The 27,166-nt window shown below is 48.4% G+C and overlaps 20 non-coding genes and 1 pseudogene across 20 annotated transcripts; all 21 read right to left on the bottom strand.

Annotated features, from left to right (window-relative positions):
• Positions 1-886: 886 nt before the first annotated feature.
• LOC126214609 (5S ribosomal RNA) lies at positions 887-1,005 on the bottom strand. The gene has a single exon (XR_007542051.1). It is a non-coding gene; the product is annotated as a 5S ribosomal RNA (ribosomal RNA).
• Positions 1,006-2,191: 1,186 nt separating this feature from the next.
• On the bottom strand, positions 2,192-2,310 carry LOC126214608 (5S ribosomal RNA). Its single transcript, XR_007542050.1, has one exon. It is a non-coding gene; the product is annotated as a 5S ribosomal RNA (ribosomal RNA).
• Positions 2,311-3,498: 1,188 nt separating this feature from the next.
• Positions 3,499-3,617, bottom strand: LOC126214607 (5S ribosomal RNA). Its single transcript, XR_007542049.1, has one exon. It is a non-coding gene; the product is annotated as a 5S ribosomal RNA (ribosomal RNA).
• Positions 3,618-4,805: 1,188 nt separating this feature from the next.
• LOC126214606 (5S ribosomal RNA) lies at positions 4,806-4,924 on the bottom strand. The gene has a single exon (XR_007542048.1). It is a non-coding gene; the product is annotated as a 5S ribosomal RNA (ribosomal RNA).
• A 1,185-nt stretch (positions 4,925-6,109) lies between these two features.
• On the bottom strand, positions 6,110-6,228 carry LOC126214605 (5S ribosomal RNA). The gene has a single exon (XR_007542047.1). It is a non-coding gene; the product is annotated as a 5S ribosomal RNA (ribosomal RNA).
• A 1,188-nt stretch (positions 6,229-7,416) lies between these two features.
• Positions 7,417-7,535, bottom strand: LOC126214604 (5S ribosomal RNA). The gene has a single exon (XR_007542046.1). It is a non-coding gene; the product is annotated as a 5S ribosomal RNA (ribosomal RNA).
• A 1,188-nt stretch (positions 7,536-8,723) lies between these two features.
• Positions 8,724-8,842, bottom strand: LOC126214601 (5S ribosomal RNA). Its single transcript, XR_007542045.1, has one exon. It is a non-coding gene; the product is annotated as a 5S ribosomal RNA (ribosomal RNA).
• A 1,188-nt stretch (positions 8,843-10,030) lies between these two features.
• Positions 10,031-10,149, bottom strand: LOC126214600 (5S ribosomal RNA). The gene has a single exon (XR_007542044.1). It is a non-coding gene; the product is annotated as a 5S ribosomal RNA (ribosomal RNA).
• Positions 10,150-11,337: 1,188 nt separating this feature from the next.
• LOC126214598 (5S ribosomal RNA) lies at positions 11,338-11,456 on the bottom strand. The gene has a single exon (XR_007542042.1). It is a non-coding gene; the product is annotated as a 5S ribosomal RNA (ribosomal RNA).
• Positions 11,457-12,644: 1,188 nt separating this feature from the next.
• LOC126214597 (5S ribosomal RNA) lies at positions 12,645-12,763 on the bottom strand. The gene has a single exon (XR_007542041.1). It is a non-coding gene; the product is annotated as a 5S ribosomal RNA (ribosomal RNA).
• A 1,188-nt stretch (positions 12,764-13,951) lies between these two features.
• Positions 13,952-14,070, bottom strand: LOC126214596 (5S ribosomal RNA). The gene has a single exon (XR_007542040.1). It is a non-coding gene; the product is annotated as a 5S ribosomal RNA (ribosomal RNA).
• Positions 14,071-15,258: 1,188 nt separating this feature from the next.
• On the bottom strand, positions 15,259-15,377 carry LOC126214595 (5S ribosomal RNA). The gene has a single exon (XR_007542039.1). It is a non-coding gene; the product is annotated as a 5S ribosomal RNA (ribosomal RNA).
• Positions 15,378-16,564: 1,187 nt separating this feature from the next.
• LOC126214594 (5S ribosomal RNA) lies at positions 16,565-16,683 on the bottom strand. Its single transcript, XR_007542038.1, has one exon. It is a non-coding gene; the product is annotated as a 5S ribosomal RNA (ribosomal RNA).
• A 1,185-nt stretch (positions 16,684-17,868) lies between these two features.
• LOC126214593 (5S ribosomal RNA) lies at positions 17,869-17,987 on the bottom strand. Its single transcript, XR_007542037.1, has one exon. It is a non-coding gene; the product is annotated as a 5S ribosomal RNA (ribosomal RNA).
• A 1,185-nt stretch (positions 17,988-19,172) lies between these two features.
• On the bottom strand, positions 19,173-19,291 carry LOC126214592 (5S ribosomal RNA). Its single transcript, XR_007542036.1, has one exon. It is a non-coding gene; the product is annotated as a 5S ribosomal RNA (ribosomal RNA).
• Positions 19,292-20,480: 1,189 nt separating this feature from the next.
• LOC126214590 (5S ribosomal RNA) lies at positions 20,481-20,599 on the bottom strand. The gene has a single exon (XR_007542035.1). It is a non-coding gene; the product is annotated as a 5S ribosomal RNA (ribosomal RNA).
• A 1,188-nt stretch (positions 20,600-21,787) lies between these two features.
• Positions 21,788-21,906, bottom strand: LOC126214589 (5S ribosomal RNA). The gene has a single exon (XR_007542034.1). It is a non-coding gene; the product is annotated as a 5S ribosomal RNA (ribosomal RNA).
• Positions 21,907-23,091: 1,185 nt separating this feature from the next.
• LOC126213970 (5S ribosomal RNA) lies at positions 23,092-23,209 on the bottom strand. The gene has a single exon (XR_007541600.1). It is a non-coding gene; the product is annotated as a 5S ribosomal RNA (ribosomal RNA).
• Positions 23,210-24,398: 1,189 nt separating this feature from the next.
• Positions 24,399-24,517, bottom strand: LOC126214588 (5S ribosomal RNA). The gene has a single exon (XR_007542033.1). It is a non-coding gene; the product is annotated as a 5S ribosomal RNA (ribosomal RNA).
• Positions 24,518-25,705: 1,188 nt separating this feature from the next.
• Positions 25,706-25,825, bottom strand: LOC126213971 (5S ribosomal RNA; annotated as a pseudogene).
• A 1,185-nt stretch (positions 25,826-27,010) lies between these two features.
• On the bottom strand, positions 27,011-27,129 carry LOC126213969 (5S ribosomal RNA). Its single transcript, XR_007541599.1, has one exon. It is a non-coding gene; the product is annotated as a 5S ribosomal RNA (ribosomal RNA).
• Positions 27,130-27,166: the final 37 nt, after the last annotated feature.

The raw sequence follows: 27,166 nt of genomic DNA, 5'->3' as shown, positions 1-27,166 counted from the left end.
CGGCCGACCGGCGTATGGTCTGTGCGGGGTGTGGCAGTGTCGTGCTGGAGGGCGCCACTGGTAGCGATGTGAGCTTCCTCGCCTCACACCGGGTGTTTGCGTAGTTGGCAGTGCATTCGCACCTTTCCTATCCCTGTCCCCGTCCCGACTTGGCCCGACTTTGCTCGACTGCCGCTCGCTGCCGCTCGGGTCGTGGTCCATATGACGGCGCAAGCACGACAAACGTCTGCGGGACTAGACGACGCGACTAAAGAAAAAATTTATGATTACAAATCAAATTTGGAACTTTACGGTGCAGCACAACAATAGGCGCTGACGCATTTCAGGGCAGATTCGTGCTGTTTTATCGTTTTCAAAGACTTCCCGGCAAACTTCGTTAGCACATTCTCCCTCAAACTGAGTTAATTACCGCATTATCGTACCGTTGCATTAGTTTAAAATGCTTAAGAAAGCATCTTTGTCATGACAGAAAGGTAGTATGAAACGACTGCTGGCAGGATAGCGACTTAAAAAGCAAAAATGCAGGGGAGCCAAAAGTACCATTTTTATTGGCTCATATTTATTTTATTTTATTTTATTTTTGTTTTCGCACCATTACAGTAGTTTAAAATGCTTAAGGAAACGTCTTTGTCACAACAGAAGGGTAGTATGGCAAGAGGGCTGGCAGGAGTAGCGACATAAAAAGGAAAAAAAAGGAAGGGGAGCCAACAGCACCTTTTTTTCTTTTTTTTAATTTATTTTTTATTTATTTATTTTTTCATTTTTTTTGTTTTTTGCTTTTTTGTTTTTTTTCCTTTTTTTATTTTTTATTTTTTTTAACAGAAGGGTAGTATGGCGAGAGGGCTGGCAGGAGTAGCGACATAAAAAGGAAAAAAAAAGAAGGGAGAGCCAACAGCACCCGATGTTCCCAGGCGGTCACCCATCCAAGTACTAACCGGGCCCGATGTTGCTTAACTTCGGTGATCGGACGAGAACCGGTGTATTTAACATGGTATGGCCGTTGGCACACGTATACTGTAGGCGCACGGCAGAATTCGCATTCGGCTCTCCTCCCAACACACAAAATGTTAGTTTTCGGCCGCATTTGACGAAAGCACCTCCTTCCGCAGCAGCGAGTTCCTCGAGGACGGCGCGGAGTGCGCGCCCGACGTCCCAGCAGAACGATTGCCCAATTGGCGGGCGCGCCGTCGCGTGTGTGAGACGCGCAGCTGCTCGTTGCACCTCCTGTCATTCGCTTGTCGCGTGCAACCTTCGACACACGCGGAAGGCGCATCTCGTCCCTGGTGTCCAGCGGGGGGCTGGCGCGCGGCCGACCGGCGTATGGTCTGTGCGGGGTGTGGCAGTGTCGTGCTGGAGGGCGCCACTGGTAGCGATGTGAGCTTCCTCGCCTCACACCGGGTGTTTGCGTAGTTGGCAGTGCATTCGCACCTTTCCTATCCCTGTCCCCGTCCCGACTTGGCCCGACTTTGCTCGACTGCCGCTCGCTGCCGCTCGGGTCGTGGTCCATATGACGGCGCAAGCACGACAAACGTCTGCGGGACTAGACGACGCGACTAAAGAAAAAATTTATGATTACAAATCAAATTTGGAACTTTACGGTGCAGCACAACAATAGGCGCTGACGCATTTCAGGGCAGATTCGTGCTGTTTTATCGTTTTCAAAGACTTCCCGGCAAACTTCGTTAGCACATTCTCCCTCAAACTGAGTTAATTACCGCATTATCGTACCGTTGCATTAGTTTAAAATGCTTAAGAAAGCATCTTTGTCATGACAGAAAGGTAGTATGAAACGACTGCTGGCAGGATAGCGACTTAAAAAGCAAAAATGCAGGGGAGCCAAAAGTACCATTTTTATTGGCTCATATTTATTTTATTTTATTTTATTTTTGTTTTCGCACCATTACAGTAGTTTAAAATGCTTAAGGAAACGTCTTTGTCACAACAGAAGGGTAGTATGGCAAGAGGGCTGGCAGGAGTAGCGACATAAAAAGGAAAAAAAGGAAGGGGAGCCAACAGCACCTTTTTTTCTTTTTTTTAATTTATTTTTTATTTATTTATTTTTTCATTTTTTTTGTTTTTTGCTTTTTTGTTTTTTTTCCTTTTTTTATTTTTTATTTTTTTTAACAGAAGGGTAGTATGGCGAGAGGGCTGGCAGGAGTAGCGACATAAAAAGGAAAAAAAAAGAAGGGAGAGCCAACAGCACCCGATGTTCCCAGGCGGTCACCCATCCAAGTACTAACCGGGCCCGATGTTGCTTAACTTCGGTGATCGGACGAGAACCGGTGTATTTAACATGGTATGGCCGTTGGCACACGTATACTGTAGGCGCACGGCAGAATTCGCATTCGGCTCTCCTCCCAACACACAAAATGTTAGTTTTCGGCCGCATTTGACGAAAGCACCTCCTTCCGCAGCAGCGAGTTCCTCGAGGACGGCGCGGAGTGCGCGCCCGACGTCCCAGCAGAACGATTGCCCAATTGGCGGGCGCGCCGTCGCGTGTGTGAGACGCGCAGCTGCTCGTTGCACCTCCTGTCATTCGCTTGTCGCGTGCAACCTTCGACACACGCGGAAGGCGCATCTCGTCCCTGGTGTCCAGCGGGGGGCTGGCGCGCGGCCGACCGGCGTATGGTCTGTGCGGGGTGTGGCAGTGTCGTGCTGGAGGGCGCCACTGGTAGCGATGTGAGCTTCCTCGCCTCACACCGGGTGTTTGCGTAGTTGGCAGTGCATTCGCACCTTTCCTATCCCTGTCCCCGTCCCGACTTGGCCCGACTTTGCTCGACTGCCGCTCGCTGCCGCTCGGGTCGTGGTCCATATGACGGCGCAAGCACGACAAACGTCTGCGGGACTAGACGACGCGACTAAAGAAAAAATTTATGATTACAAATCAAATTTGGAACTTTACGGTGCAGCACAACAATAGGCGCTGACGCATTTCAGGGCAGATTCGTGCTGTTTTATCGTTTTCAAAGACTTCCCGGCAAACTTCGTTAGCACATTCTCCCTCAAACTGAGTTAATTACCGCATTATCGTACCGTTGCATTAGTTTAAAATGCTTAAGAAAGCATCTTTGTCATGACAGAAAGGTAGTATGAAACGACTGCTGGCAGGATAGCGACTTAAAAAGCAAAAATGCAGGGGAGCCAAAAGTACCATTTTTATTGGCTCATATTTATTTTATTTTATTTTATTTTTGTTTTCGCACCATTACAGTAGTTTAAAATGCTTAAGGAAACGTCTTTGTCACAACAGAAGGGTAGTATGGCAAGAGGGCTGGCAGGAGTAGCGACATAAAAAGGAAAAAAAAGGAAGGGGAGCCAACAGCACCTTTTTTTCTTTTTTTTAATTTATTTTTTATTTATTTATTTTTTCATTTTTTTTGTTTTTTGCTTTTTTGTTTTTTTTCCTTTTTTTATTTTTTATTTTTTTTTAACAGAAGGGTAGTATGGCGAGAGGGCTGGCAGGAGTAGCGACATAAAAAGGAAAAAAAAAGAAGGGAGAGCCAACAGCACCCGATGTTCCCAGGCGGTCACCCATCCAAGTACTAACCGGGCCCGATGTTGCTTAACTTCGGTGATCGGACGAGAACCGGTGTATTTAACATGGTATGGCCGTTGGCACACGTATACTGTAGGCGCACGGCAGAATTCGCATTCGGCTCTCCTCCCAACACACAAAATGTTAGTTTTCGGCCGCATTTGACGAAAGCACCTCCTTCCGCAGCAGCGAGTTCCTCGAGGACGGCGCGGAGTGCGCGCCCGACGTCCCAGCAGAACGATTGCCCAATTGGCGGGCGCGCCGTCGCGTGTGTGAGACGCGCAGCTGCTCGTTGCACCTCCTGTCATTCGCTTGTCGCGTGCAACCTTCGACACACGCGGAAGGCGCATCTCGTCCCTGGTGTCCAGCGGGGGGCTGGCGCGCGGCCGACCGGCGTATGGTCTGTGCGGGGTGTGGCAGTGTCGTGCTGGAGGGCGCCACTGGTAGCGATGTGAGCTTCCTCGCCTCACACCGGGTGTTTGCGTAGTTGGCAGTGCATTCGCACCTTTCCTATCCCTGTCCCCGTCCCGACTTGGCCCGACTTTGCTCGACTGCCGCTCGCTGCCGCTCGGGTCGTGGTCCATATGACGGCGCAAGCACGACAAACGTCTGCGGGACTAGACGACGCGACTAAAGAAAAAATTTATGATTACAAATCAAATTTGGAACTTTACGGTGCAGCACAACAATAGGCGCTGACGCATTTCAGGGCAGATTCGTGCTGTTTTATCGTTTTCAAAGACTTCCCGGCAAACTTCGTTAGCACATTCTCCCTCAAACTGAGTTAATTACCGCATTATCGTACCGTTGCATTAGTTTAAAATGCTTAAGAAAGCATCTTTGTCATGACAGAAAGGTAGTATGAAACGACTGCTGGCAGGATAGCGACTTAAAAAGCAAAAATGCAGGGGAGCCAAAAGTACCATTTTTATTGGCTCATATTTATTTTATTTTATTTTATTTTTGTTTTCGCACCATTACAGTAGTTTAAAATGCTTAAGGAAACGTCTTTGTCACAACAGAAGGGTAGTATGGCAAGAGGGCTGGCAGGAGTAGCGACATAAAAAGGAAAAAAAAGGAAGGGGAGCCAACAGCACCTTTTTTTCTTTTTTTTAATTTATTTTTTATTTATTTATTTTTTCATTTTTTTTGTTTTTTGCTTTTTTGTTTTTTTTCCTTTTTTTATTTTTTATTTTTTTTTAACAGAAGGGTAGTATGGCGAGAGGGCTGGCAGGAGTAGCGACATAAAAAGGAAAAAAAAAGAAGGGAGAGCCAACAGCACCCGATGTTCCCAGGCGGTCACCCATCCAAGTACTAACCGGGCCCGATGTTGCTTAACTTCGGTGATCGGACGAGAACCGGTGTATTTAACATGGTATGGCCGTTGGCACACGTATACTGTAGGCGCACGGCAGAATTCGCATTCGGCTCTCCTCCCAACACACAAAATGTTAGTTTTCGGCCGCATTTGACGAAAGCACCTCCTTCCGCAGCAGCGAGTTCCTCGAGGACGGCGCGGAGTGCGCGCCCGACGTCCCAGCAGAACGATTGCCCAATTGGCGGGCGCGCCGTCGCGTGTGTGAGACGCGCAGCTGCTCGTTGCACCTCCTGTCATTCGCTTGTCGCGTGCAACCTTCGACACACGCGGAAGGCGCATCTCGTCCCTGGTGTCCAGCGGGGGGCTGGCGCGCGGCCGACCGGCGTATGGTCTGTGCGGGGTGTGGCAGTGTCGTGCTGGAGGGCGCCACTGGTAGCGATGTGAGCTTCCTCGCCTCACACCGGGTGTTTGCGTAGTTGGCAGTGCATTCGCACCTTTCCTATCCCTGTCCCCGTCCCGACTTGGCCCGACTTTGCTCGACTGCCGCTCGCTGCCGCTCGGGTCGTGGTCCATATGACGGCGCAAGCACGACAAACGTCTGCGGGACTAGACGACGCGACTAAAGAAAAAATTTATGATTACAAATCAAATTTGGAACTTTACGGTGCAGCACAACAATAGGCGCTGACGCATTTCAGGGCAGATTCGTGCTGTTTTATCGTTTTCAAAGACTTCCCGGCAAACTTCGTTAGCACATTCTCCCTCAAACTGAGTTAATTACCGCATTATCGTACCGTTGCATTAGTTTAAAATGCTTAAGAAAGCATCTTTGTCATGACAGAAAGGTAGTATGAAACGACTGCTGGCAGGATAGCGACTTAAAAAGCAAAAATGCAGGGGAGCCAAAAGTACCATTTTTATTGGCTCATATTTATTTTATTTTATTTTATTTTTGTTTTCGCACCATTACAGTAGTTTAAAATGTTTAAGGAAACGTCTTTGTCACAACAGAAGGGTAGTATGGCAAGAGGGCTGGCAGGAGTAGCGACATAAAAAGGAAAAAAAGGAAGGGGAGCCAACAGCACCTTTTTTTCTTTTTTTTAATTTATTTTTTATTTATTTATTTTTTCATTTTTTTGTTTTTTGCTTTTTTGTTTTTTTTCCTTTTTTTATTTTTTATTTTTTTTAACAGAAGGGTAGTATGGCGAGAGGGCTGGCAGGAGTAGCGACATAAAAAGGAAAAAAAAAGAAGGGAGAGCCAACAGCACCCGATGTTCCCAGGCGGTCACCCATCCAAGTACTAACCGGGCCCGATGTTGCTTAACTTCGGTGATCGGACGAGAACCGGTGTATTTAACATGGTATGGCCGTTGGCACACGTATACTGTAGGCGCACGGCAGAATTCGCATTCGGCTCTCCTCCCAACACACAAAATGTTAGTTTTCGGCCGCATTTGACGAAAGCACCTCCTTCCGCAGCAGCGAGTTCCTCGAGGACGGCGCGGAGTGCGCGCCCGACGTCCCAGCAGAACGATTGCCCAATTGGCGGGCGCGCCGTCGCGTGTGTGAGACGCGCAGCTGCTCGTTGCACCTCCTGTCATTCGCTTGTCGCGTGCAACCTTCGACACACGCGGAAGGCGCATCTCGTCCCTGGTGTCCAGCGGGGGGCTGGCGCGCGGCCGACCGGCGTATGGTCTGTGCGGGGTGTGGCAGTGTCGTGCTGGAGGGCGCCACTGGTAGCGATGTGAGCTTCCTCGCCTCACACCGGGTGTTTGCGTAGTTGGCAGTGCATTCGCACCTTTCCTATCCCTGTCCCCGTCCCGACTTGGCCCGACTTTGCTCGACTGCCGCTCGCTGCCGCTCGGGTCGTGGTCCATATGACGGCGCAAGCACGACAAACGTCTGCGGGACTAGACGACGCGACTAAAGAAAAAATTTATGATTACAAATCAAATTTGGAACTTTACGGTGCAGCACAACAATAGGCGCTGACGCATTTCAGGGCAGATTCGTGCTGTTTTATCGTTTTCAAAGACTTCCCGGCAAACTTCGTTAGCACATTCTCCCTCAAACTGAGTTAATTACCGCATTATCGTACCGTTGCATTAGTTTAAAATGCTTAAGAAAGCATCTTTGTCATGACAGAAAGGTAGTATGAAACGACTGCTGGCAGGATAGCGACTTAAAAAGCAAAAATGCAGGGGAGCCAAAAGTACCATTTTTATTGGCTCATATTTATTTTATTTTATTTTATTTTTGTTTTCGCACCATTACAGTAGTTTAAAATGCTTAAGGAAACGTCTTTGTCACAACAGAAGGGTAGTATGGCAAGAGGGCTGGCAGGAGTAGCGACATAAAAAGGAAAAAAAAGGAAGGGGAGCCAACAGCACCTTTTTTTCTTTTTTTTAATTTATTTTTTATTTATTTATTTTTTCATTTTTTTTGTTTTTTGCTTTTTTGTTCTTTTTCCTTTTTTTATTTTTTATTTTTTTTTAACAGAAGGGTAGTATGGCGAGAGGGCTGGCAGGAGTAGCGACATAAAAAGGAAAAAAAAAGAAGGGAGAGCCAACAGCACCCGATGTTCCCAGGCGGTCACCCATCCAAGTACTAACCGGGCCCGATGTTGCTTAACTTCGGTGATCGGACGAGAACCGGTGTATTTAACATGGTATGGCCGTTGGCACACGTATACTGTAGGCGCACGGCAGAATTCGCATTCGGCTCTCCTCCCAACACACAAAATGTTAGTTTTCGGCCGCATTTGACGAAAGCACCTCCTTCCGCAGCAGCGAGTTCCTCGAGGACGGCGCGGAGTGCGCGCCCGACGTCCCAGCAGAACGATTGCCCAATTGGCGGGCGCGCCGTCGCGTGTGTGAGACGCGCAGCTGCTCGTTGCACCTCCTGTCATTCGCTTGTCGCGTGCAACCTTCGACACACGCGGAAGGCGCATCTCGTCCCTGGTGTCCAGCGGGGGGCTGGCGCGCGGCCGACCGGCGTATGGTCTGTGCGGGGTGTGGCAGTGTCGTGCTGGAGGGCGCCACTGGTAGCGATGTGAGCTTCCTCGCCTCACACCGGGTGTTTGCGTAGTTGGCAGTGCATTCGCACCTTTCCTATCCCTGTCCCCGTCCCGACTTGGCCCGACTTTGCTCGACTGCCGCTCGCTGCCGCTCGGGTCGTGGTCCATATGACGGCGCAAGCACGACAAACGTCTGCGGGACTAGACGACGCGACTAAAGAAAAAATTTATGATTACAAATCAAATTTGGAACTTTACGGTGCAGCACAACAATAGGCGCTGACGCATTTCAGGGCAGATTCGTGCTGTTTTATCGTTTTCAAAGACTTCCCGGCAAACTTCGTTAGCACATTCTCCCTCAAACTGAGTTAATTACCGCATTATCGTACCGTTGCATTAGTTTAAAATGCTTAAGAAAGCATCTTTGTCATGACAGAAAGGTAGTATGAAACGACTGCTGGCAGGATAGCGACTTAAAAAGCAAAAATGCAGGGGAGCCAAAAGTACCATTTTTATTGGCTCATATTTATTTTATTTTATTTTATTTTTGTTTTCGCACCATTACAGTAGTTTAAAATGCTTAAGGAAACGTCTTTGTCACAACAGAAGGGTAGTATGGCAAGAGGGCTGGCAGGAGTAGCGACATAAAAAGGAAAAAAAAGGAAGGGGAGCCAACAGCACCTTTTTTTCTTTTTTTTAATTTATTTTTTATTTATTTATTTTTTCATTTTTTTTGTTTTTTGCTTTTTTGTTTTTTTTCCTTTTTTTATTTTTTATTTTTTTTTAACAGAAGGGTAGTATGGCGAGAGGGCTGGCAGGAGTAGCGACATAAAAAGGAAAAAAAAAGAAGGGAGAGCCAACAGCACCCGATGTTCCCAGGCGGTCACCCATCCAAGTACTAACCGGGCCCGATGTTGCTTAACTTCGGTGATCGGACGAGAACCGGTGTATTTAACATGGTATGGCCGTTGGCACACGTATACTGTAGGCGCACGGCAGAATTCGCATTCGGCTCTCCTCCCAACACACAAAATGTTAGTTTTCGGCCGCATTTGACGAAAGCACCTCCTTCCGCAGCAGCGAGTTCCTCGAGGACGGCGCGGAGTGCGCGCCCGACGTCCCAGCAGAACGATTGCCCAATTGGCGGGCGCGCCGTCGCGTGTGTGAGACGCGCAGCTGCTCGTTGCACCTCCTGTCATTCGCTTGTCGCGTGCAACCTTCGACACACGCGGAAGGCGCATCTCGTCCCTGGTGTCCAGCGGGGGGCTGGCGCGCGGCCGACCGGCGTATGGTCTGTGCGGGGTGTGGCAGTGTCGTGCTGGAGGGCGCCACTGGTAGCGATGTGAGCTTCCTCGCCTCACACCGGGTGTTTGCGTAGTTGGCAGTGCATTCGCACCTTTCCTATCCCTGTCCCCGTCCCGACTTGGCCCGACTTTGCTCGACTGCCGCTCGCTGCCGCTCGGGTCGTGGTCCATATGACGGCGCAAGCACGACAAACGTCTGCGGGACTAGACGACGCGACTAAAGAAAAAATTTATGATTACAAATCAAATTTGGAACTTTACGGTGCAGCACAACAATAGGCGCTGACGCATTTCAGGGCAGATTCGTGCTGTTTTATCGTTTTCAAAGACTTCCCGGCAAACTTCGTTAGCACATTCTCCCTCAAACTGAGTTAATTACCGCATTATCGTACCGTTGCATTAGTTTAAAATGCTTAAGAAAGCATCTTTGTCATGACAGAAAGGTAGTATGAAACGACTGCTGGCAGGATAGCGACTTAAAAAGCAAAAATGCAGGGGAGCCAAAAGTACCATTTTTATTGGCTCATATTTATTTTATTTTATTTTATTTTTGTTTTCGCACCATTACAGTAGTTTAAAATGCTTAAGGAAACGTCTTTGTCACAACAGAAGGGTAGTATGGCAAGAGGGCTGGCAGGAGTAGCGACATAAAAAGGAAAAAAAAGGAAGGGGAGCCAACAGCACCTTTTTTTCTTTTTTTTAATTTATTTTTTATTTATTTATTTTTTCATTTTTTTTGTTTTTTGCTTTTTTGTTTTTTTTCCTTTTTTTATTTTTTATTTTTTTTTAACAGAAGGGTAGTATGGCGAGAGGGCTGGCAGGAGTAGCGACATAAAAAGGAAAAAAAAAGAAGGGAGAGCCAACAGCACCCGATGTTCCCAGGCGGTCACCCATCCAAGTACTAACCGGGCCCGATGTTGCTTAACTTCGGTGATCGGACGAGAACCGGTGTATTTAACATGGTATGGCCGTTGGCACACGTATACTGTAGGCGCACGGCAGAATTCGCATTCGGCTCTCCTCCCAACACACAAAATGTTAGTTTTCGGCCGCATTTGACGAAAGCACCTCCTTCCGCAGCAGCGAGTTCCTCGAGGACGGCGCGGAGTGCGCGCCCGACGTCCCAGCAGAACGATTGCCCAATTGGCGGGCGCGCCGTCGCGTGTGTGAGACGCGCAGCTGCTCGTTGCACCTCCTGTCATTCGCTTGTCGCGTGCAACCTTCGACACACGCGGAAGGCGCATCTCGTCCCTGGTGTCCAGCGGGGGGCTGGCGCGCGGCCGACCGGCGTATGGTCTGTGCGGGGTGTGGCAGTGTCGTGCTGGAGGGCGCCACTGGTAGCGATGTGAGCTTCCTCGCCTCACACCGGGTGTTTGCGTAGTTGGCAGTGCATTCGCACCTTTCCTATCCCTGTCCCCGTCCCGACTTGGCCCGACTTTGCTCGACTGCCGCTCGCTGCCGCTCGGGTCGTGGTCCATATGACGGCGCAAGCACGACAAACGTCTGCGGGACTAGACGACGCGACTAAAGAAAAAATTTATGATTACAAATCAAATTTGGAACTTTACGGTGCAGCACAACAATAGGCGCTGACGCATTTCAGGGCAGATTCGTGCTGTTTTATCGTTTTCAAAGACTTCCCGGCAAACTTCGTTAGCACATTCTCCCTCAAACTGAGTTAATTACCGCATTATCGTACCGTTGCATTAGTTTAAAATGCTTAAGAAAGCATCTTTGTCATGACAGAAAGGTAGTATGAAACGACTGCTGGCAGGATAGCGACTTAAAAAGCAAAAATGCAGGGGAGCCAAAAGTACCATTTTTATTGGCTCATATTTATTTTATTTTATTTTATTTTTGTTTTCGCACCATTACAGTAGTTTAAAATGCTTAAGGAAACGTCTTTGTCACAACAGAAGGGTAGTATGGCAAGAGGGCTGGCAGGAGTAGCGACATAAAAAGGAAAAAAAAGGAAGGGGAGCCAACAGCACCTTTTTTTCTTTTTTTTAATTTATTTTTTATTTATTTATTTTTTCATTTTTTTTGTTTTTTGCTTTTTTGTTTTTTTTCCTTTTTTTATTTTTTATTTTTTTTTAACAGAAGGGTAGTATGGCGAGAGGGCTGGCAGGAGTAGCGACATAAAAAGGAAAAAAAAAGAAGGGAGAGCCAACAGCACCCGATGTTCCCAGGCGGTCACCCATCCAAGTACTAACCGGGCCCGATGTTGCTTAACTTCGGTGATCGGACGAGAACCGGTGTATTTAACATGGTATGGCCGTTGGCACACGTATACTGTAGGCGCACGGCAGAATTCGCATTCGGCTCTCCTCCCAACACACAAAATGTTAGTTTTCGGCCGCATTTGACGAAAGCACCTCCTTCCGCAGCAGCGAGTTCCTCGAGGACGGCGCGGAGTGCGCGCCCGACGTCCCAGCAGAACGATTGCCCAATTGGCGGGCGCGCCGTCGCGTGTGTGAGACGCGCAGCTGCTCGTTGCACCTCCTGTCATTCGCTTGTCGCGTGCAACCTTCGACACACGCGGAAGGCGCATCTCGTCCCTGGTGTCCAGCGGGGGGCTGGCGCGCGGCCGACCGGCGTATGGTCTGTGCGGGGTGTGGCAGTGTCGTGCTGGAGGGCGCCACTGGTAGCGATGTGAGCTTCCTCGCCTCACACCGGGTGTTTGCGTAGTTGGCAGTGCATTCGCACCTTTCCTATCCCTGTCCCCGTCCCGACTTGGCCCGACTTTGCTCGACTGCCGCTCGCTGCCGCTCGGGTCGTGGTCCATATGACGGCGCAAGCACGACAAACGTCTGCGGGACTAGACGACGCGACTAAAGAAAAAATTTATGATTACAAATCAAATTTGGAACTTTACGGTGCAGCACAACAATAGGCGCTGACGCATTTCAGGGCAGATTCGTGCTGTTTTATCGTTTTCAAAGACTTCCCGGCAAACTTCGTTAGCACATTCTCCCTCAAACTGAGTTAATTACCGCATTATCGTACCGTTGCATTAGTTTAAAATGCTTAAGAAAGCATCTTTGTCATGACAGAAAGGTAGTATGAAACGACTGCTGGCAGGATAGCGACTTAAAAAGCAAAAATGCAGGGGAGCCAAAAGTACCATTTTTATTGGCTCATATTTATTTTATTTTATTTTATTTTTGTTTTCGCACCATTACAGTAGTTTAAAATGCTTAAGGAAACGTCTTTGTCACAACAGAAGGGTAGTATGGCAAGAGGGCTGGCAGGAGTAGCGACATAAAAAGGAAAAAAAAGGAAGGGGAGCCAACAGCACCTTTTTTTCTTTTTTTTAATTTATTTTTTATTTATTTATTTTTTCATTTTTTTTGTTTTTTGCTTTTTTGTTTTTTTTCCTTTTTTTATTTTTTATTTTTTTTTAACAGAAGGGTAGTATGGCGAGAGGGCTGGCAGGAGTAGCGACATAAAAAGGAAAAAAAAAGAAGGGAGAGCCAACAGCACCCGATGTTCCCAGGCGGTCACCCATCCAAGTACTAACCGGGCCCGATGTTGCTTAACTTCGGTGATCGGACGAGAACCGGTGTATTTAACATGGTATGGCCGTTGGCACACGTATACTGTAGGCGCACGGCAGAATTCGCATTCGGCTCTCCTCCCAACACACAAAATGTTAGTTTTCGGCCGCATTTGACGAAAGCACCTCCTTCCGCAGCAGCGAGTTCCTCGAGGACGGCGCGGAGTGCGCGCCCGACGTCCCAGCAGAACGATTGCCCAATTGGCGGGCGCGCCGTCGCGTGTGTGAGACGCGCAGCTGCTCGTTGCACCTCCTGTCATTCGCTTGTCGCGTGCAACCTTCGACACACGCGGAAGGCGCATCTCGTCCCTGGTGTCCAGCGGGGGGCTGGCGCGCGGCCGACCGGCGTATGGTCTGTGCGGGGTGTGGCAGTGTCGTGCTGGAGGGCGCCACTGGTAGCGATGTGAGCTTCCTCGCCTCACACCGGGTGTTTGCGTAGTTGGCAGTGCATTCGCACCTTTCCTATCCCTGTCCCCGTCCCGACTTGGCCCGACTTTGCTCGACTGCCGCTCGCTGCCGCTCGGGTCGTGGTCCATATGACGGCGCAAGCACGACAAACGTCTGCGGGACTAGACGACGCGACTAAAGAAAAAATTTATGATTACAAATCAAATTTGGAACTTTACGGTGCAGCACAACAATAGGCGCTGACGCATTTCAGGGCAGATTCGTGCTGTTTTATCGTTTTCAAAGACTTCCCGGCAAACTTCGTTAGCACATTCTCCCTCAAACTGAGTTAATTACCGCATTATCGTACCGTTGCATTAGTTTAAAATGCTTAAGAAAGCATCTTTGTCATGACAGAAAGGTAGTATGAAACGACTGCTGGCAGGATAGCGACTTAAAAAGCAAAAATGCAGGGGAGCCAAAAGTACCATTTTTATTGGCTCATATTTATTTTATTTTATTTTATTTTTGTTTTCGCACCATTACAGTAGTTTAAAATGCTTAAGGAAACGTCTTTGTCACAACAGAAGGGTAGTATGGCAAGAGGGCTGGCAGGAGTAGCGACATAAAAAGGAAAAAAAAGGAAGGGGAGCCAACAGCACCTTTTTTTCTTTATTTTAATTTATTTTTTATTTATTTATTTTTTCATTTTTTTTGTTTTTTGCTTTTTTGTTTTTTTTCCTTTTTTTATTTTTTATTTTTTTTTAACAGAAGGGTAGTATGGCGAGAGGGCTGGCAGGAGTAGCGACATAAAAAGGAAAAAAAAAGAAGGGAGAGCCAACAGCACCCGATGTTCCCAGGCGGTCACCCATCCAAGTACTAACCGGGCCCGATGTTGCTTAACTTCGGTGATCGGACGAGAACCGGTGTATTTAACATGGTATGGCCGTTGGCACACGTATACTGTAGGCGCACGGCAGAATTCGCATTCGGCTCTCCTCCCAACACACAAAATGTTAGTTTTCGGCCGCATTTGACGAAAGCACCTCCTTCCGCAGCAGCGAGTTCCTCGAGGACGGCGCGGAGTGCGCGCCCGACGTCCCAGCAGAACGATTGCCCAATTGGCGGGCGCGCCGTCGCGTGTGTGAGACGCGCAGCTGCTCGTTGCACCTCCTGTCATTCGCTTGTCGCGTGCAACCTTCGACACACGCGGAAGGCGCATCTCGTCCCTGGTGTCCAGCGGGGGGCTGGCGCGCGGCCGACCGGCGTATGGTCTGTGCGGGGTGTGGCAGTGTCGTGCTGGAGGGCGCCACTGGTAGCGATGTGAGCTTCCTCGCCTCACACCGGGTGTTTGCGTAGTTGGCAGTGCATTCGCACCTTTCCTATCCCTGTCCCCGTCCCGACTTGGCCCGACTTTGCTCGACTGCCGCTCGCTGCCGCTCGGGTCGTGGTCCATATGACGGCGCAAGCACGACAAACGTCTGCGGGACTAGACGACGCGACTAAAGAAAAAATTTATGATTACAAATCAAATTTGGAACTTTACGGTGCAGCACAACAATAGGCGCTGACGCATTTCAGGGCAGATTCGTGCTGTTTTATCGTTTTCAAAGACTTCCCGGCAAACTTCGTTAGCACATTCTCCCTCAAACTGAGTTAATTACCGCATTATCGTACCGTTGCATTAGTTTAAAATGCTTAAGAAAGCATCTTTGTCATGACAGAAAGGTAGTATGAAACGACTGCTGGCAGGATAGCGACTTAAAAAGCAAAAATGCAGGGGAGCCAAAAGTACCATTTTTATTGGCTCATATTTATTTTATTTTATTTTATTTTTGTTTTCGCACCATTACAGTAGTTTAAAATGCTTAAGGAAACGTCTTTGTCACAACAGAAGGGTAGTATGGCAAGAGGGCTGGCAGGAGTAGCGACATAAAAAGGAAAAAAAAGGAAGGGGAGCCAACAGCACCTTTTTTTCTTTTTTTTAATTTATTTTTTATTTATTTATTTTTTCATTTTTTTTGTTTTTTGCTTTTTTGTTTTTTTTCCTTTTTTTATTTTTTATTTTTTTTTAACAGAAGGGTAGTATGGCGAGAGGGCTGGCAGGAGTAGCGACATAAAAAGGAAAAAAAAAGAAGGGAGAGCCAACAGCACCCGATGTTCCCAGGCGGTCACCCATCCAAGTACTAACCGGGCCCGATGTTGCTTAACTTCGGTGATCGGACGAGAACCGGTGTATTTAACATGGTATGGCCGTTGGCACACGTATACTGTAGGCGCACGGCAGAATTCGCATTCGGCTCTCCTCCCAACACACAAAATGTTAGTTTTCGGCCGCATTTGACGAAAGCACCTCCTTCCGCAGCAGCGAGTTCCTCGAGGACGGCGCGGAGTGCGCGCCCGACGTCCCAGCAGAACGATTGCCCAATTGGCGGGCGCGCCGTCGCGTGTGTGAGACGCGCAGCTGCTCGTTGCACCTCCTGTCATTCGCTTGTCGCGTGCAACCTTCGACACACGCGGAAGGCGCATCTCGTCCCTGGTGTCCAGCGGGGGGCTGGCGCGCGGCCGACCGGCGTATGGTCTGTGCGGGGTGTGGCAGTGTCGTGCTGGAGGGCGCCACTGGTAGCGATGTGAGCTTCCTCGCCTCACACCGGGTGTTTGCGTAGTTGGCAGTGCATTCGCACCTTTCCTATCCCTGTCCCCGTCCCGACTTGGCCCGACTTTGCTCGACTGCCGCTCGCTGCCGCTCGGGTCGTGGTCCATATGACGGCGCAAGCACGACAAACGTCTGCGGGACTAGACGACGCGACTAAAGAAAAAATTTATGATTACAAATCAAATTTGGAACTTTACGGTGCAGCACAACAATAGGCGCTGACGCATTTCAGGGCAGATTCGTGCTGTTTTATCGTTTTCAAAGACTTCCCGGCAAACTTCGTTAGCACATTCTCCCTCAAACTGAGTTAATTACCGCATTATCGTACCGTTGCATTAGTTTAAAATGCTTAAGAAAGCATCTTTGTCATGACAGAAAGGTAGTATGAAACGACTGCTGGCAGGATAGCGACTTAAAAAGCAAAAATGCAGGGGAGCCAAAAGTACCATTTTTATTGGCTCATATTTATTTTATTTTATTTTATTTTTGTTTTCGCACCATTACAGTAGTTTAAAATGCTTAAGGAAACGTCTTTGTCACAACAGAAGGGTAGTATGGCAAGAGGGCTGGCAGGAGTAGCGACATAAAAAGGAAAAAAAAGGAAGGGGAGCCAACAGCACCTTTTTTTCTTTTTTTTAATTTATTTTTTATTTATTTATTTTTTCATTTTTTTTGTTTTTTGCTTTTTTGTTTTTTTTCCTTTTTTTATTTTTTATTTTTTTTAACAGAAGGGTAGTATGGCGAGAGGGCTGGCAGGAGTAGCGACATAAAAAGGAAAAAAAAAGAAGGGAGAGCCAACAGCACCCGATGTTCCCAGGCGGTCACCCATCCAAGTACTAACCGGGCCCGATGTTGCTTAACTTCGGTGATCGGACGAGAACCGGTGTATTTAACATGGTATGGCCGTTGGCACACGTATACTGTAGGCGCACGGCAGAATTCGCATTCGGCTCTCCTCCCAACACACAAAATGTTAGTTTTCGGCCGCATTTGACGAAAGCACCTCCTTCCGCAGCAGCGAGTTCCTCGAGGACGGCGCGGAGTGCGCGCCCGACGTCCCAGCAGAACGATTGCCCAATTGGCGGGCGCGCCGTCGCGTGTGTGAGACGCGCAGCTGCTCGTTGCACCTCCTGTCATTCGCTTGTCGCGTGCAACCTTCGACACACGCGGAAGGCGCATCTCGTCCCTGGTGTCCAGCGGGGGGCTGGCGCGCGGCCGACCGGCGTATGGTCTGTGCGGGGTGTGGCAGTGTCGTGCTGGAGGGCGCCACTGGTAGCGATGTGAGCTTCCTCGCCTCACACCGGGTGTTTGCGTAGTTGGCAGTGCATTCGCACCTTTCCTATCCCTGTCCCCGTCCCGACTTGGCCCGACTTTGCTCGACTGCCGCTCGCTGCCGCTCGGGTCGTGGTCCATATGACGGCGCAAGCACGACAAACGTCTGCGGGACTAGACGACGCGACTAAAGAAAAAATTTATGATTACAAATCAAATTTGGAACTTTACGGTGCAGCACAACAATAGGCGCTGACGCATTTCAGGGCAGATTCGTGCTGTTTTATCGTTTTCAAAGACTTCCCGGCAAACTTCGTTAGCACATTCTCCCTCAAACTGAGTTAATTACCGCATTATCGTACCGTTGCATTAGTTTAAAATGCTTAAGAAAGCATCTTTGTCATGACAGAAAGGTAGTATGAAACGACTGCTGGCAGGATAGCGACTTAAAAAGCAAAAATGCAGGGGAGCCAAAAGTACCATTTTTATTGGCTCATATTTATTTTATTTTATTTTATTTTTGTTTTCGCACCATTACAGTAGTTTAAAATGCTTAAGGAAACGTCTTTGTCACAACAGAAGGGTAGTATGGCAAGAGGGCTGGCAGGAGTAGCGACATAAAAAGGAAAAAAAGGAAGGGGAGCCAACAGCACCTTTTTTTCTTTTTTTTAATTTATTTTTTATTTATTTATTTTTTCATTTTTTTGTTTTTTGCTTTTTTGTTTTTTTTCCTTTTTTTATTTTTTATTTTTTTTAACAGAAGGGTAGTATGGCGAGAGGGCTGGCAGGAGTAGCGACATAAAAAGGAAAAAAAAAGAAGGGAGAGCCAACAGCACCCGATGTTCCCAGGCGGTCACCCATCCAAGTACTAACCGGGCCCGATGTTGCTTAACTTCGGTGATCGGACGAGAACCGGTGTATTTAACATGGTATGGCCGTTGGCACACGTATACTGTAGGCGCACGGCAGAATTCGCATTCGGCTCTCCTCCCAACACACAAAATGTTAGTTTTCGGCCGCATTTGACGAAAGCACCTCCTTCCGCAGCAGCGAGTTCCTCGAGGACGGCGCGGAGTGCGCGCCCGACGTCCCAGCAGAACGATTGCCCAATTGGCGGGCGCGCCGTCGCGTGTGTGAGACGCGCAGCTGCTCGTTGCACCTCCTGTCATTCGCTTGTCGCGTGCAACCTTCGACACACGCGGAAGGCGCATCTCGTCCCTGGTGTCCAGCGGGGGGCTGGCGCGCGGCCGACCGGCGTATGGTCTGTGCGGGGTGTGGCAGTGTCGTGCTGGAGGGCGCCACTGGTAGCGATGTGAGCTTCCTCGCCTCACACCGGGTGTTTGCGTAGTTGGCAGTGCATTCGCACCTTTCCTATCCCTGTCCCCGTCCCGACTTGGCCCGACTTTGCTCGACTGCCGCTCGCTGCCGCTCGGGTCGTGGTCCATATGACGGCGCAAGCACGACAAACGTCTGCGGGACTAGACGACGCGACTAAAGAAAAAATTTATGATTACAAATCAAATTTGGAACTTTACGGTGCAGCACAACAATAGGCGCTGACGCATTTCAGGGCAGATTCGTGCTGTTTTATCGTTTTCAAAGACTTCCCGGCAAACTTCGTTAGCACATTCTCCCTCAAACTGAGTTAATTACCGCATTATCGTACCGTTGCATTAGTTTAAAATGCTTAAGAAAGCATCTTTGTCATGACAGAAAGGTAGTATGAAACGACTGCTGGCAGGATAGCGACTTAAAAAGCAAAAATGCAGGGGAGCCAAAAGTACCATTTTTATTGGCTCATATTTATTTTATTTTATTTTATTTTTGTTTTCGCACCATTACAGTAGTTTAAAATGCTTAAGGAAACGTCTTTGTCACAACAGAAGGGTAGTATGGCAAGAGGGCTGGCAGGAGTAGCGACATAAAAAGGAAAAAAAGGAAGGGGAGCCAACAGCACCTTTTTTTCTTTTTTTTAATTTATTTTTTATTTATTTATTTTTTCATTTTTTTGTTTTTTGCTTTTTTGTTTTTTTTCCTTTTTTTATTTTTTATTTTTTTTAACAGAAGGGTAGTATGGCGAGAGGGCTGGCAGGAGTAGCGACATAAAAAGGAAAAAAAAAGAAGGGAGAGCCAACAGCACCCGATGTTCCCAGGCGGTCACCCATCCAAGTACTAACCGGGCCCGATGTTGCTTAACTTCGGTGATCGGACGAGAACCGGTGTATTTAACATGGTATGGCCGTTGGCACACGTATACTGTAGGCGCACGGCAGAATTCGCATTCGGCTCTCCTCCCAACACACAAAATGTTAGTTTTCGGCCGCATTTGACGAAAGCACCTCCTTCCGCAGCAGCGAGTTCCTCGAGGACGGCGCGGAGTGCGCGCCCGACGTCCCAGCAGAACGATTGCCCAATTGGCGGGCGCGCCGTCGCGTGTGTGAGACGCGCAGCTGCTCGTTGCACCTCCTGTCATTCGCTTGTCGCGTGCAACCTTCGACACACGCGGAAGGCGCATCTCGTCCCTGGTGTCCAGCGGGGGGCTGGCGCGCGGCCGACCGGCGTATGGTCTGTGCGGGGTGTGGCAGTGTCGTGCTGGAGGGCGCCACTGGTAGCGATGTGAGCTTCCTCGCCTCACACCGGGTGTTTGCGTAGTTGGCAGTGCATTCGCACCTTTCCTATCCCTGTCCCCGTCCCGACTTGGCCCGACTTTGCTCGACTGCCGCTCGCTGCCGCTCGGGTCGTGGTCCATATGACGGCGCAAGCACGACAAACGTCTGCGGGACTAGACGACGCGACTAAAGAAAAAATTTATGATTACAAATCAAATTTGGAACTTTACGGTGCAGCACAACAATAGGCGCTGACGCATTTCAGGGCAGATTCGTGCTGTTTTATCGTTTTCAAAGACTTCCCGGCAAACTTCGTTAGCACATTCTCCCTCAAACTGAGTTAATTACCGCATTATCGTACCGTTGCATTAGTTTAAAATGCTTAAGAAAGCATCTTTGTCATGACAGAAAGGTAGTATGAAACGACTGCTGGCAGGATAGCGACTTAAAAAGCAAAAATGCAGGGGAGCCAAAAGTACCATTTTTATTGGCTCATATTTATTTTATTTTATTTTATTTTTGTTTTCGCACCATTACAGTAGTTTAAAATGCTTAAGGAAACGTCTTTGTCACAACAGAAGGGTAGTATGGCAAGAGGGCTGGCAGGAGTAGCGACATAAAAAGGAAAAAAAAGGAAGGGGAGCCAACAGCACCTTTTTTTCTTTTTTTTAATTTATTTTTTATTTATTTATTTTTTCATTTTTTTTGTTTTTTGCTTTTTTGTTTTTTTTTCCTTTTTTTATTTTTTATTTTTTTTTAACAGAAGGGTAGTATGGCGAGAGGGCTGGCAGGAGTAGCGACATAAAAAGGAAAAAAAAAGAAGGGAGAGCCAACAGCACCCGATGTTCCCAGGCGGTCACCCATCCAAGTACTAACCGGGCCCGATGTTGCTTAACTTCGGTGATCGGACGAGAACCGGTGTATTTAACATGGTATGGCCGTTGGCACACGTATACTGTAGGCGCACGGCAGAATTCGCATTCGGCTCTCCTCCCAACACACAAAATGTTAGTTTTCGGCCGCATTTGACGAAAGCACCTCCTTCCGCAGCAGCGAGTTCCTCGAGGACGGCGCGGAGTGCGCGCCCGACGTCCCAGCAGAACGATTGCCCAATTGGCGGGCGCGCCGTCGCGTGTGTGAGACGCGCAGCTGCTCGTTGCACCTCCTGTCATTCGCTTGTCGCGTGCAACCTTCGACACACGCGGAAGGCGCATCTCGTCCCTGGTGTCCAGCGGGGGGCTGGCGCGCGGCCGACCGGCGTATGGTCTGTGCGGGGTGTGGCAGTGTCGTGCTGGAGGGCGCCACTGGTAGCGATGTGAGCTTCCTCGCCTCACACCGGGTGTTTGCGTAGTTGGCAGTGCATTCGCACCTTTCCTATCCCTGTCCCCGTCCCGACTTGGCCCGACTTTGCTCGACTGCCGCTCGCTGCCGCTCGGGTCGTGGTCCATATGACGGCGCAAGCACGACAAACGTCTGCGGGACTAGACGACGCGACTAAAGAAAAAATTTATGATTACAAATCAAATTTGGAACTTTACGGTGCAGCACAACAATAGGCGCTGACGCATTTCAGGGCAGATTCGTGCTGTTTTATCGTTTTCAAAGACTTCCCGGCAAACTTCGTTAGCACATTCTCCCTCAAACTGAGTTAATTACCGCATTATCGTACCGTTGCATTAGTTTAAAATGCTTAAGAAAGCATCTTTGTCATGACAGAAAGGTAGTATGAAACGACTGCTGGCAGGATAGCGACTTAAAAAGCAAAAATGCAGGGGAGCCAAAAGTACCATTTTTATTGGCTCATATTTATTTTATTTTATTTTATTTTTGTTTTCGCACCATTACAGTAGTTTAAAATGCTTAAGGAAACGTCTTTGTCACAACAGAAGGGTAGTATGGCAAGAGGGCTGGCAGGAGTAGCGACATAAAAAGGAAAAAAAAGGAAGGGGAGCCAACAGCACCTTTTTTTCTTTTTTTTAATTTATTTTTTATTTATTTATTTTTTCATTTTTTTTGTTTTTTGCTTTTTTGTTTTTTTTCCTTTTTTTATTTTTTATTTTTTTTTAACAGAAGGGTAGTATGGCGAGAGGGCTGGCAGGAGTAGCGACATAAAAAGGAAAAAAAAAGAAGGGAGAGCCAACAGCACCCGATGTTCCCAGGCGGTCACCCATCCAAGTACTAACCGGGCCCGATGTTGCTTAACTTCGGTGATCGGACGAGAACCGGTGTATTTAACATGGTATGGCCGTTGGCACACGTATACTGTAGGCGCACGGCAGAATTCGCATTCGGCTCTCCTCCCAACACACAAAATGTTAGTTTTCGGCCGCATTTGACGAAAGCACCTCCTTCCGCAGCAGCGAGTTCCTCGAGGACGGCGCGGAGTGCGCGCCCGACGTCCCAGCAGAACGATTGCCCAATTGGCGGGCGCGCCGTCGCGTGTGTGAGACGCGCAGCTGCTCGTTGCACCTCCTGTCATTCGCTTGTCGCGTGCAACCTTCGACACACGCGGAAGGCGCATCTCGTCCCTGGTGTCCAGCGGGGGGCTGGCGCGCGGCCGACCGGCGTATGGTCTGTGCGGGGTGTGGCAGTGTCGTGCTGGAGGGCGCCACTGGTAGCGATGTGAGCTTCCTCGCCTCACACCGGGTGTTTGCGTAGTTGGCAGTGCATTCGCACCTTTCCTATCCCTGTCCCCGTCCCGACTTGGCCCGACTTTGCTCGACTGCCGCTCGCTGCCGCTCGGGTCGTGGTCCATATGACGGCGCAAGCACGACAAACGTCTGCGGGACTAGACGACGCGACTAAAGAAAAAATTTATGATTACAAATCAAATTTGGAACTTTACGGTGCAGCACAACAATAGGCGCTGACGCATTTCAGGGCAGATTCGTGCTGTTTTATCGTTTTCAAAGACTTCCCGGCAAACTTCGTTAGCACATTCTCCCTCAAACTGAGTTAATTACCGCATTATCGTACCGTTGCATTAGTTTAAAATGCTTAAGAAAGCATCTTTGTCATGACAGAAAGGTAGTATGAAACGACTGCTGGCAGGATAGCGACTTAAAAAGCAAAAATGCAGGGGAGCCAAAAGTACCATTTTTATTGGCTCATATTTATTTTATTTTATTTTATTTTTGTTTTCGCACCATTACAGTAGTTTAAAATGCTTAAGGAAACGTCTTTGGTCACAACAGAAGGGTAGTATGGCAAGAGGGCTGGCAGGAGTAGCGACATAAAAAGGAAAAAAAAGGAAGGGGAGCCAACAGCACCTTTTTTTCTTGTTTTTAATTTATTTTTTATTTATTTATTTTTTCATTTTTTTGTTTTTTGCTTTTTTGTTTTTTTTCCTTTTTTATTTTTTATTTTTTTTACAGAAGGGTAGTATGGCGAGAGGGCTGGCAGGAGTAGCGACATAAAAAGGAAAAAAAAAGAAGGGAGAGCCAACAGCACCCGATGTTCCCAGGCGGTCACCCATCCAAGTACTAACCGGGCCCGATGTTGCTTAACTTCGGTGATCGGACGAGAACGGTGTATTTAACATGGTATGGCCGTTGGCACACGTATACTGTAGGCGCACGGCAGAATTCGCATTCGGCTCTCCTCCCAACACACAAAATGTTAGTTTTCGGCCGCATTTGACGAAAGCACCTCCTTCCGCAGCAGCGAGTTCCTCGAGGACGGCGCGGAGTGCGCGCCCGACGTCCCAGCAGAACGATTGCCCAATTGGCGGGCGCGCCGTCGCGGTGGCCGTGAGACGCGCAGCTGCTCGTTGCACCTCCTGTCATTCGCTTGTCGCGTGCAACCTTCGACACACGCGGAAGGCGCATCTCGTCCCTGGTGTCCAGCGGGGGGCTGGCGCGCGGCCGACCGGCGTATGGTCTGTGCGGGGTGTGGCAGTGTCGTGCTGGAGGGCGCCACTGGTAGCGATGTGAGCTTCCTCGCCTCACACCGGGTGTTTGCGTAGTTGGCAGTGCATTCGCACCTTTCCTATCCCTGTCCCCGTCCCGGACTTGGCCCGACTTTGCTCGACTGCCGCTCGCTGCCGCTCGGGTCGTGGTCCATATGACGGCGCAAGCACGACAAACGTCTGCGGGACTAGACGACGCGACTAAAGAAAAAATTTATGATTACAAATCAAATTTGGAACTTTACGGTGCAGCACAACAATAGGCGCTGACGCATTTCAGGGCAGATTCGTGCTGTTATTATCGTTTTCAAAGACTTCCCGGCAAACTTCGTTAGCACATTCCTCCCCAAACTGAGTTAATTACCGCATATCGTACCGTTGCATTAGTTTAAAATGCTTAAGAAAGCATCTTTGTCATGACAGAAAGGTAGTATGAAACGACTGCTGGCAGGATAGCGACTTAAAAAGCAAAATGCAGGGGAGCCAAAAGTACCATTTTTATTGGCTCATATTTATTTTATTTTATTTTATTTTTGTTTTCGCACCATTACAGTAGTTTAAAATGCTTAAGGAAACGTCTTTGTCACAACAGAAGGGTAGTATGGCAAGAGGGCTGGCAGGAGTAGCGACATAAAAAGGAAAAAAAAGAAGGGGAGCCAACAGCACCTTTTTTTCTTTTTTTAATTTATTTTTTATTTATTTATTTTTTCATTTTTTTTTGTTTTTTGCTTTTTTGTTTTTTTCCTTTTTTTATTTTTATTTTTTTTTTAACAGAAGGGTAGTATGGCGAGAGGGCTGGCAGGAGTAGCGACATAAAAAGGAAAAAAAAAGAAGGGAGAGCCAACAGCACCCGATGTTCCCAGGCGGTCACCCATCCAAGTACTAACCGGGCCCGATGTTGCTTAACTTCGGTGATCGGACGAGAACCGGTGTATTTAACATGGTATGGCCGTTGGCACACGTATACTGTAGGCGCACGGCAGATTTCGCATTCGGCTCTCCTCCCAACACACAAAATGTTAGTTTTCGGCCGCATTTGACGAAAGCACCTCCTTCCGCAGCAGCGAGTTCCTCGAGGACGGCGCGGAGTGCGCGCCCCGACGTCCCAGCAGAACGATTGCCCAATTGGCGGGCGCGCCGTCGCGTGTGTGAGACGCGCAGCTGCTCGTTGCACCTCCTGTCATTCGCTTGTCGCGTGCAACCTTCGACACACGCGGAAGGGCGCATCTCGTCCCCTGGTGTCCAGCGGGGGGCTGGCGCGCGGCCGACCGGCGTATGGTCTGTGCGGGGTGTGGCAGTGTCGTGCTGGAGGGCGCCACTGGTAGCGATGTGAGCTTCCTCGCCTCACACCGGGTGTTTGCGTAGTTGGCAGTGCATTCGCACCTTTCCTATCCCTGTCCCCGTCCCGACTTGGCCCGACTTTGCTCGACTGCCGCTCGCTGCCGCTCGGGTCGTGGTCCATATGACGGCGCAAGCACGACAAACGTCTGCGGGACTAGACGACGCGACTAAAGAAAAAATTTATGATTACAAATCAAATTTGGAACTTTACGGTGCAGCACAACAATAGGCGCTGACGCATTTCAGGGCAGATTCGTGCTGTTTTTAAATCGTTTTCAAAGACTTCCCGGCAAACTTCGTTAGCACATTCTCCCCTCAAACTGAGTTAATTACCGCATTATCGTACCGTTGCATTAGTTTAAAATGCTTAAGAAAGCATCTTTGTCATGACAGAAAGGTAGTATGAAACGACTGCTGGCAGGATAGCGACTTAAAAAGCAAAATGCAGGGGAGCAAAAGTACCATTTTTATTGGCTCATATTTATTTATTTTATTTTATTTTTGTTTTCGCACCATTACAGTAGTTTAAAATGCTTAAGGAAACGTCTTTGTCACAACAGAAGGGTAGTATGGCAAGAGGGCTGGCAGGAGTAGCGACATAAAAAGGAAAAAAAGGAAGGGGAGCCAACAGCACCTTTTTTTCTTTTTTTTAATTATTTTTTATTTATTTATTTTTTCATTTTTTTGTTTTTTGCTTTTTTGTTTTTTTTCCTTTTTTTATTTTTTTATTTTTTTTAACAGAAGGGTAGTATGGCGAGAGGGCTGGCAGGAGTAGCGACATAAAAAGGAAAAAAAAAGAAGGGAGAGCCACAGCACCCGATGTTCCCAGGCGGTCACCCATCCAAGTACTAACCGGGCCCGATGTTGCTTAACTTCCGGTGATCGGACGAGAACCGGTGTATTTAACATGGTATGGCCGTTGGCACACGTATACTGTAGGCGCACGGCAGAATTCGCATTCGGCTTCTCCTCCCAACACACAAAATGTTAGTTTTCGGCCGCATTTGACGAAAGCACCTCCTTCCGCAGCAGCGAGTTCCTCGAGGACGGCGCGGAGTGCGCGCCCGACGTCCCAGCAGAACGATTGCCCAATTGGCGGGCGCGCCGTCGCGTGTGTGAGACGCGCAGCTGCTCGTTGCACCTCCTGTCATTCGCTTGTCGCGTGCAACCTTCGACACACGCGGAAGGCGCATCTCGTCCCTGGTGTCCAGCGGGGGGCTGGCGCGCGGCCGACCGGCGTATGGTCTGTGCGGGTGTGGCAGTGTCGTGCTGGAGGGCGCCACTGGTAGCGATGTGAGCTTCCTCGCCTCACACCGGGGTGTTTGCGTAGTTGGCAGTGCATTCGCACCTTTCTATCCCTGTCCCCGTCCCGACTTGGCCCGACTTTGCTCGACTGCCGCTCGCTGCCGCTCGGGTCGTGGTCCATATGACGGCGCAAGCACGACAAACGTCTGCGGGACTAGACGACGCGACTAAAGAAAAAATTTATGATTACAAATCAAATTGGAACTTTACGGTGCAGCACAACAATAGGCGCTGACGCATTTCAGGGCAGATTCGTGCTGTTTTATCGTTTTCAAAGACTTCCCGGCAAACTTCGTTAGCACATTCTCCCTCAAACTGAGTTAATTACCGCATTATCGTACCGTTGCATTAGTTTAAAATGCTTAGAAAGCATCTTTGTCATGACAGAAAGGTAGTATGAAACGACTGCTGGCAGGATAGCGACTTAAAAAGCAAAAAATGCAGGGGAGCCAAAGTACCATTTTTATTGGCTCATATTTATTTTATTTTATTTTATTTTTGTTTTCGCACCATTACAGTAGTTTAAAATGCTTAAGGAAACGTCTTTGTCACAACAGAAGGGTAGTATGGCAAGAGGGCTGGCAGGAGTAGCGACATAAAAAGGAAAAAAAGGAAGGGGAGCCAACAGCACCTTTTTTTCTTTTTTTTAATTTATTTTTTATTTATTTATTTTTTCATTTTTTTTGTTTTTTGCTTTTTTGTTTTTTTTTCCTTTTTTTATTTTTTATTTTTTTTTAACAGAAGGGTAGTATGGCGAGAGGGCTGGCAGGAGTAGCGACATAAAAAGGAAAAAAAAGAAGGGAGAGCCAACAGCACCGATGTTCCCAGGCGGTCACCCATCCAAGTACTAACCGGGCCCCGATGTTGCTTAACTTCGGTGATCGGACGAGAACCGGTGTATTTAACATGGTATGGCCGTTGGCACACGTATACTGTAGGCGCACGGCAGAATTCGCATTT

This window comes from Schistocerca nitens, chromosome 11, assembly GCF_023898315.1.
Source record: "Schistocerca nitens isolate TAMUIC-IGC-003100 chromosome 11, iqSchNite1.1, whole genome shotgun sequence".
In the NCBI taxonomy this organism is placed as follows: Eukaryota; Metazoa; Arthropoda; class Insecta; order Orthoptera; family Acrididae; genus Schistocerca; species Schistocerca nitens.
This window is presented reverse-complemented; position numbering and strand designations above follow the sequence as displayed.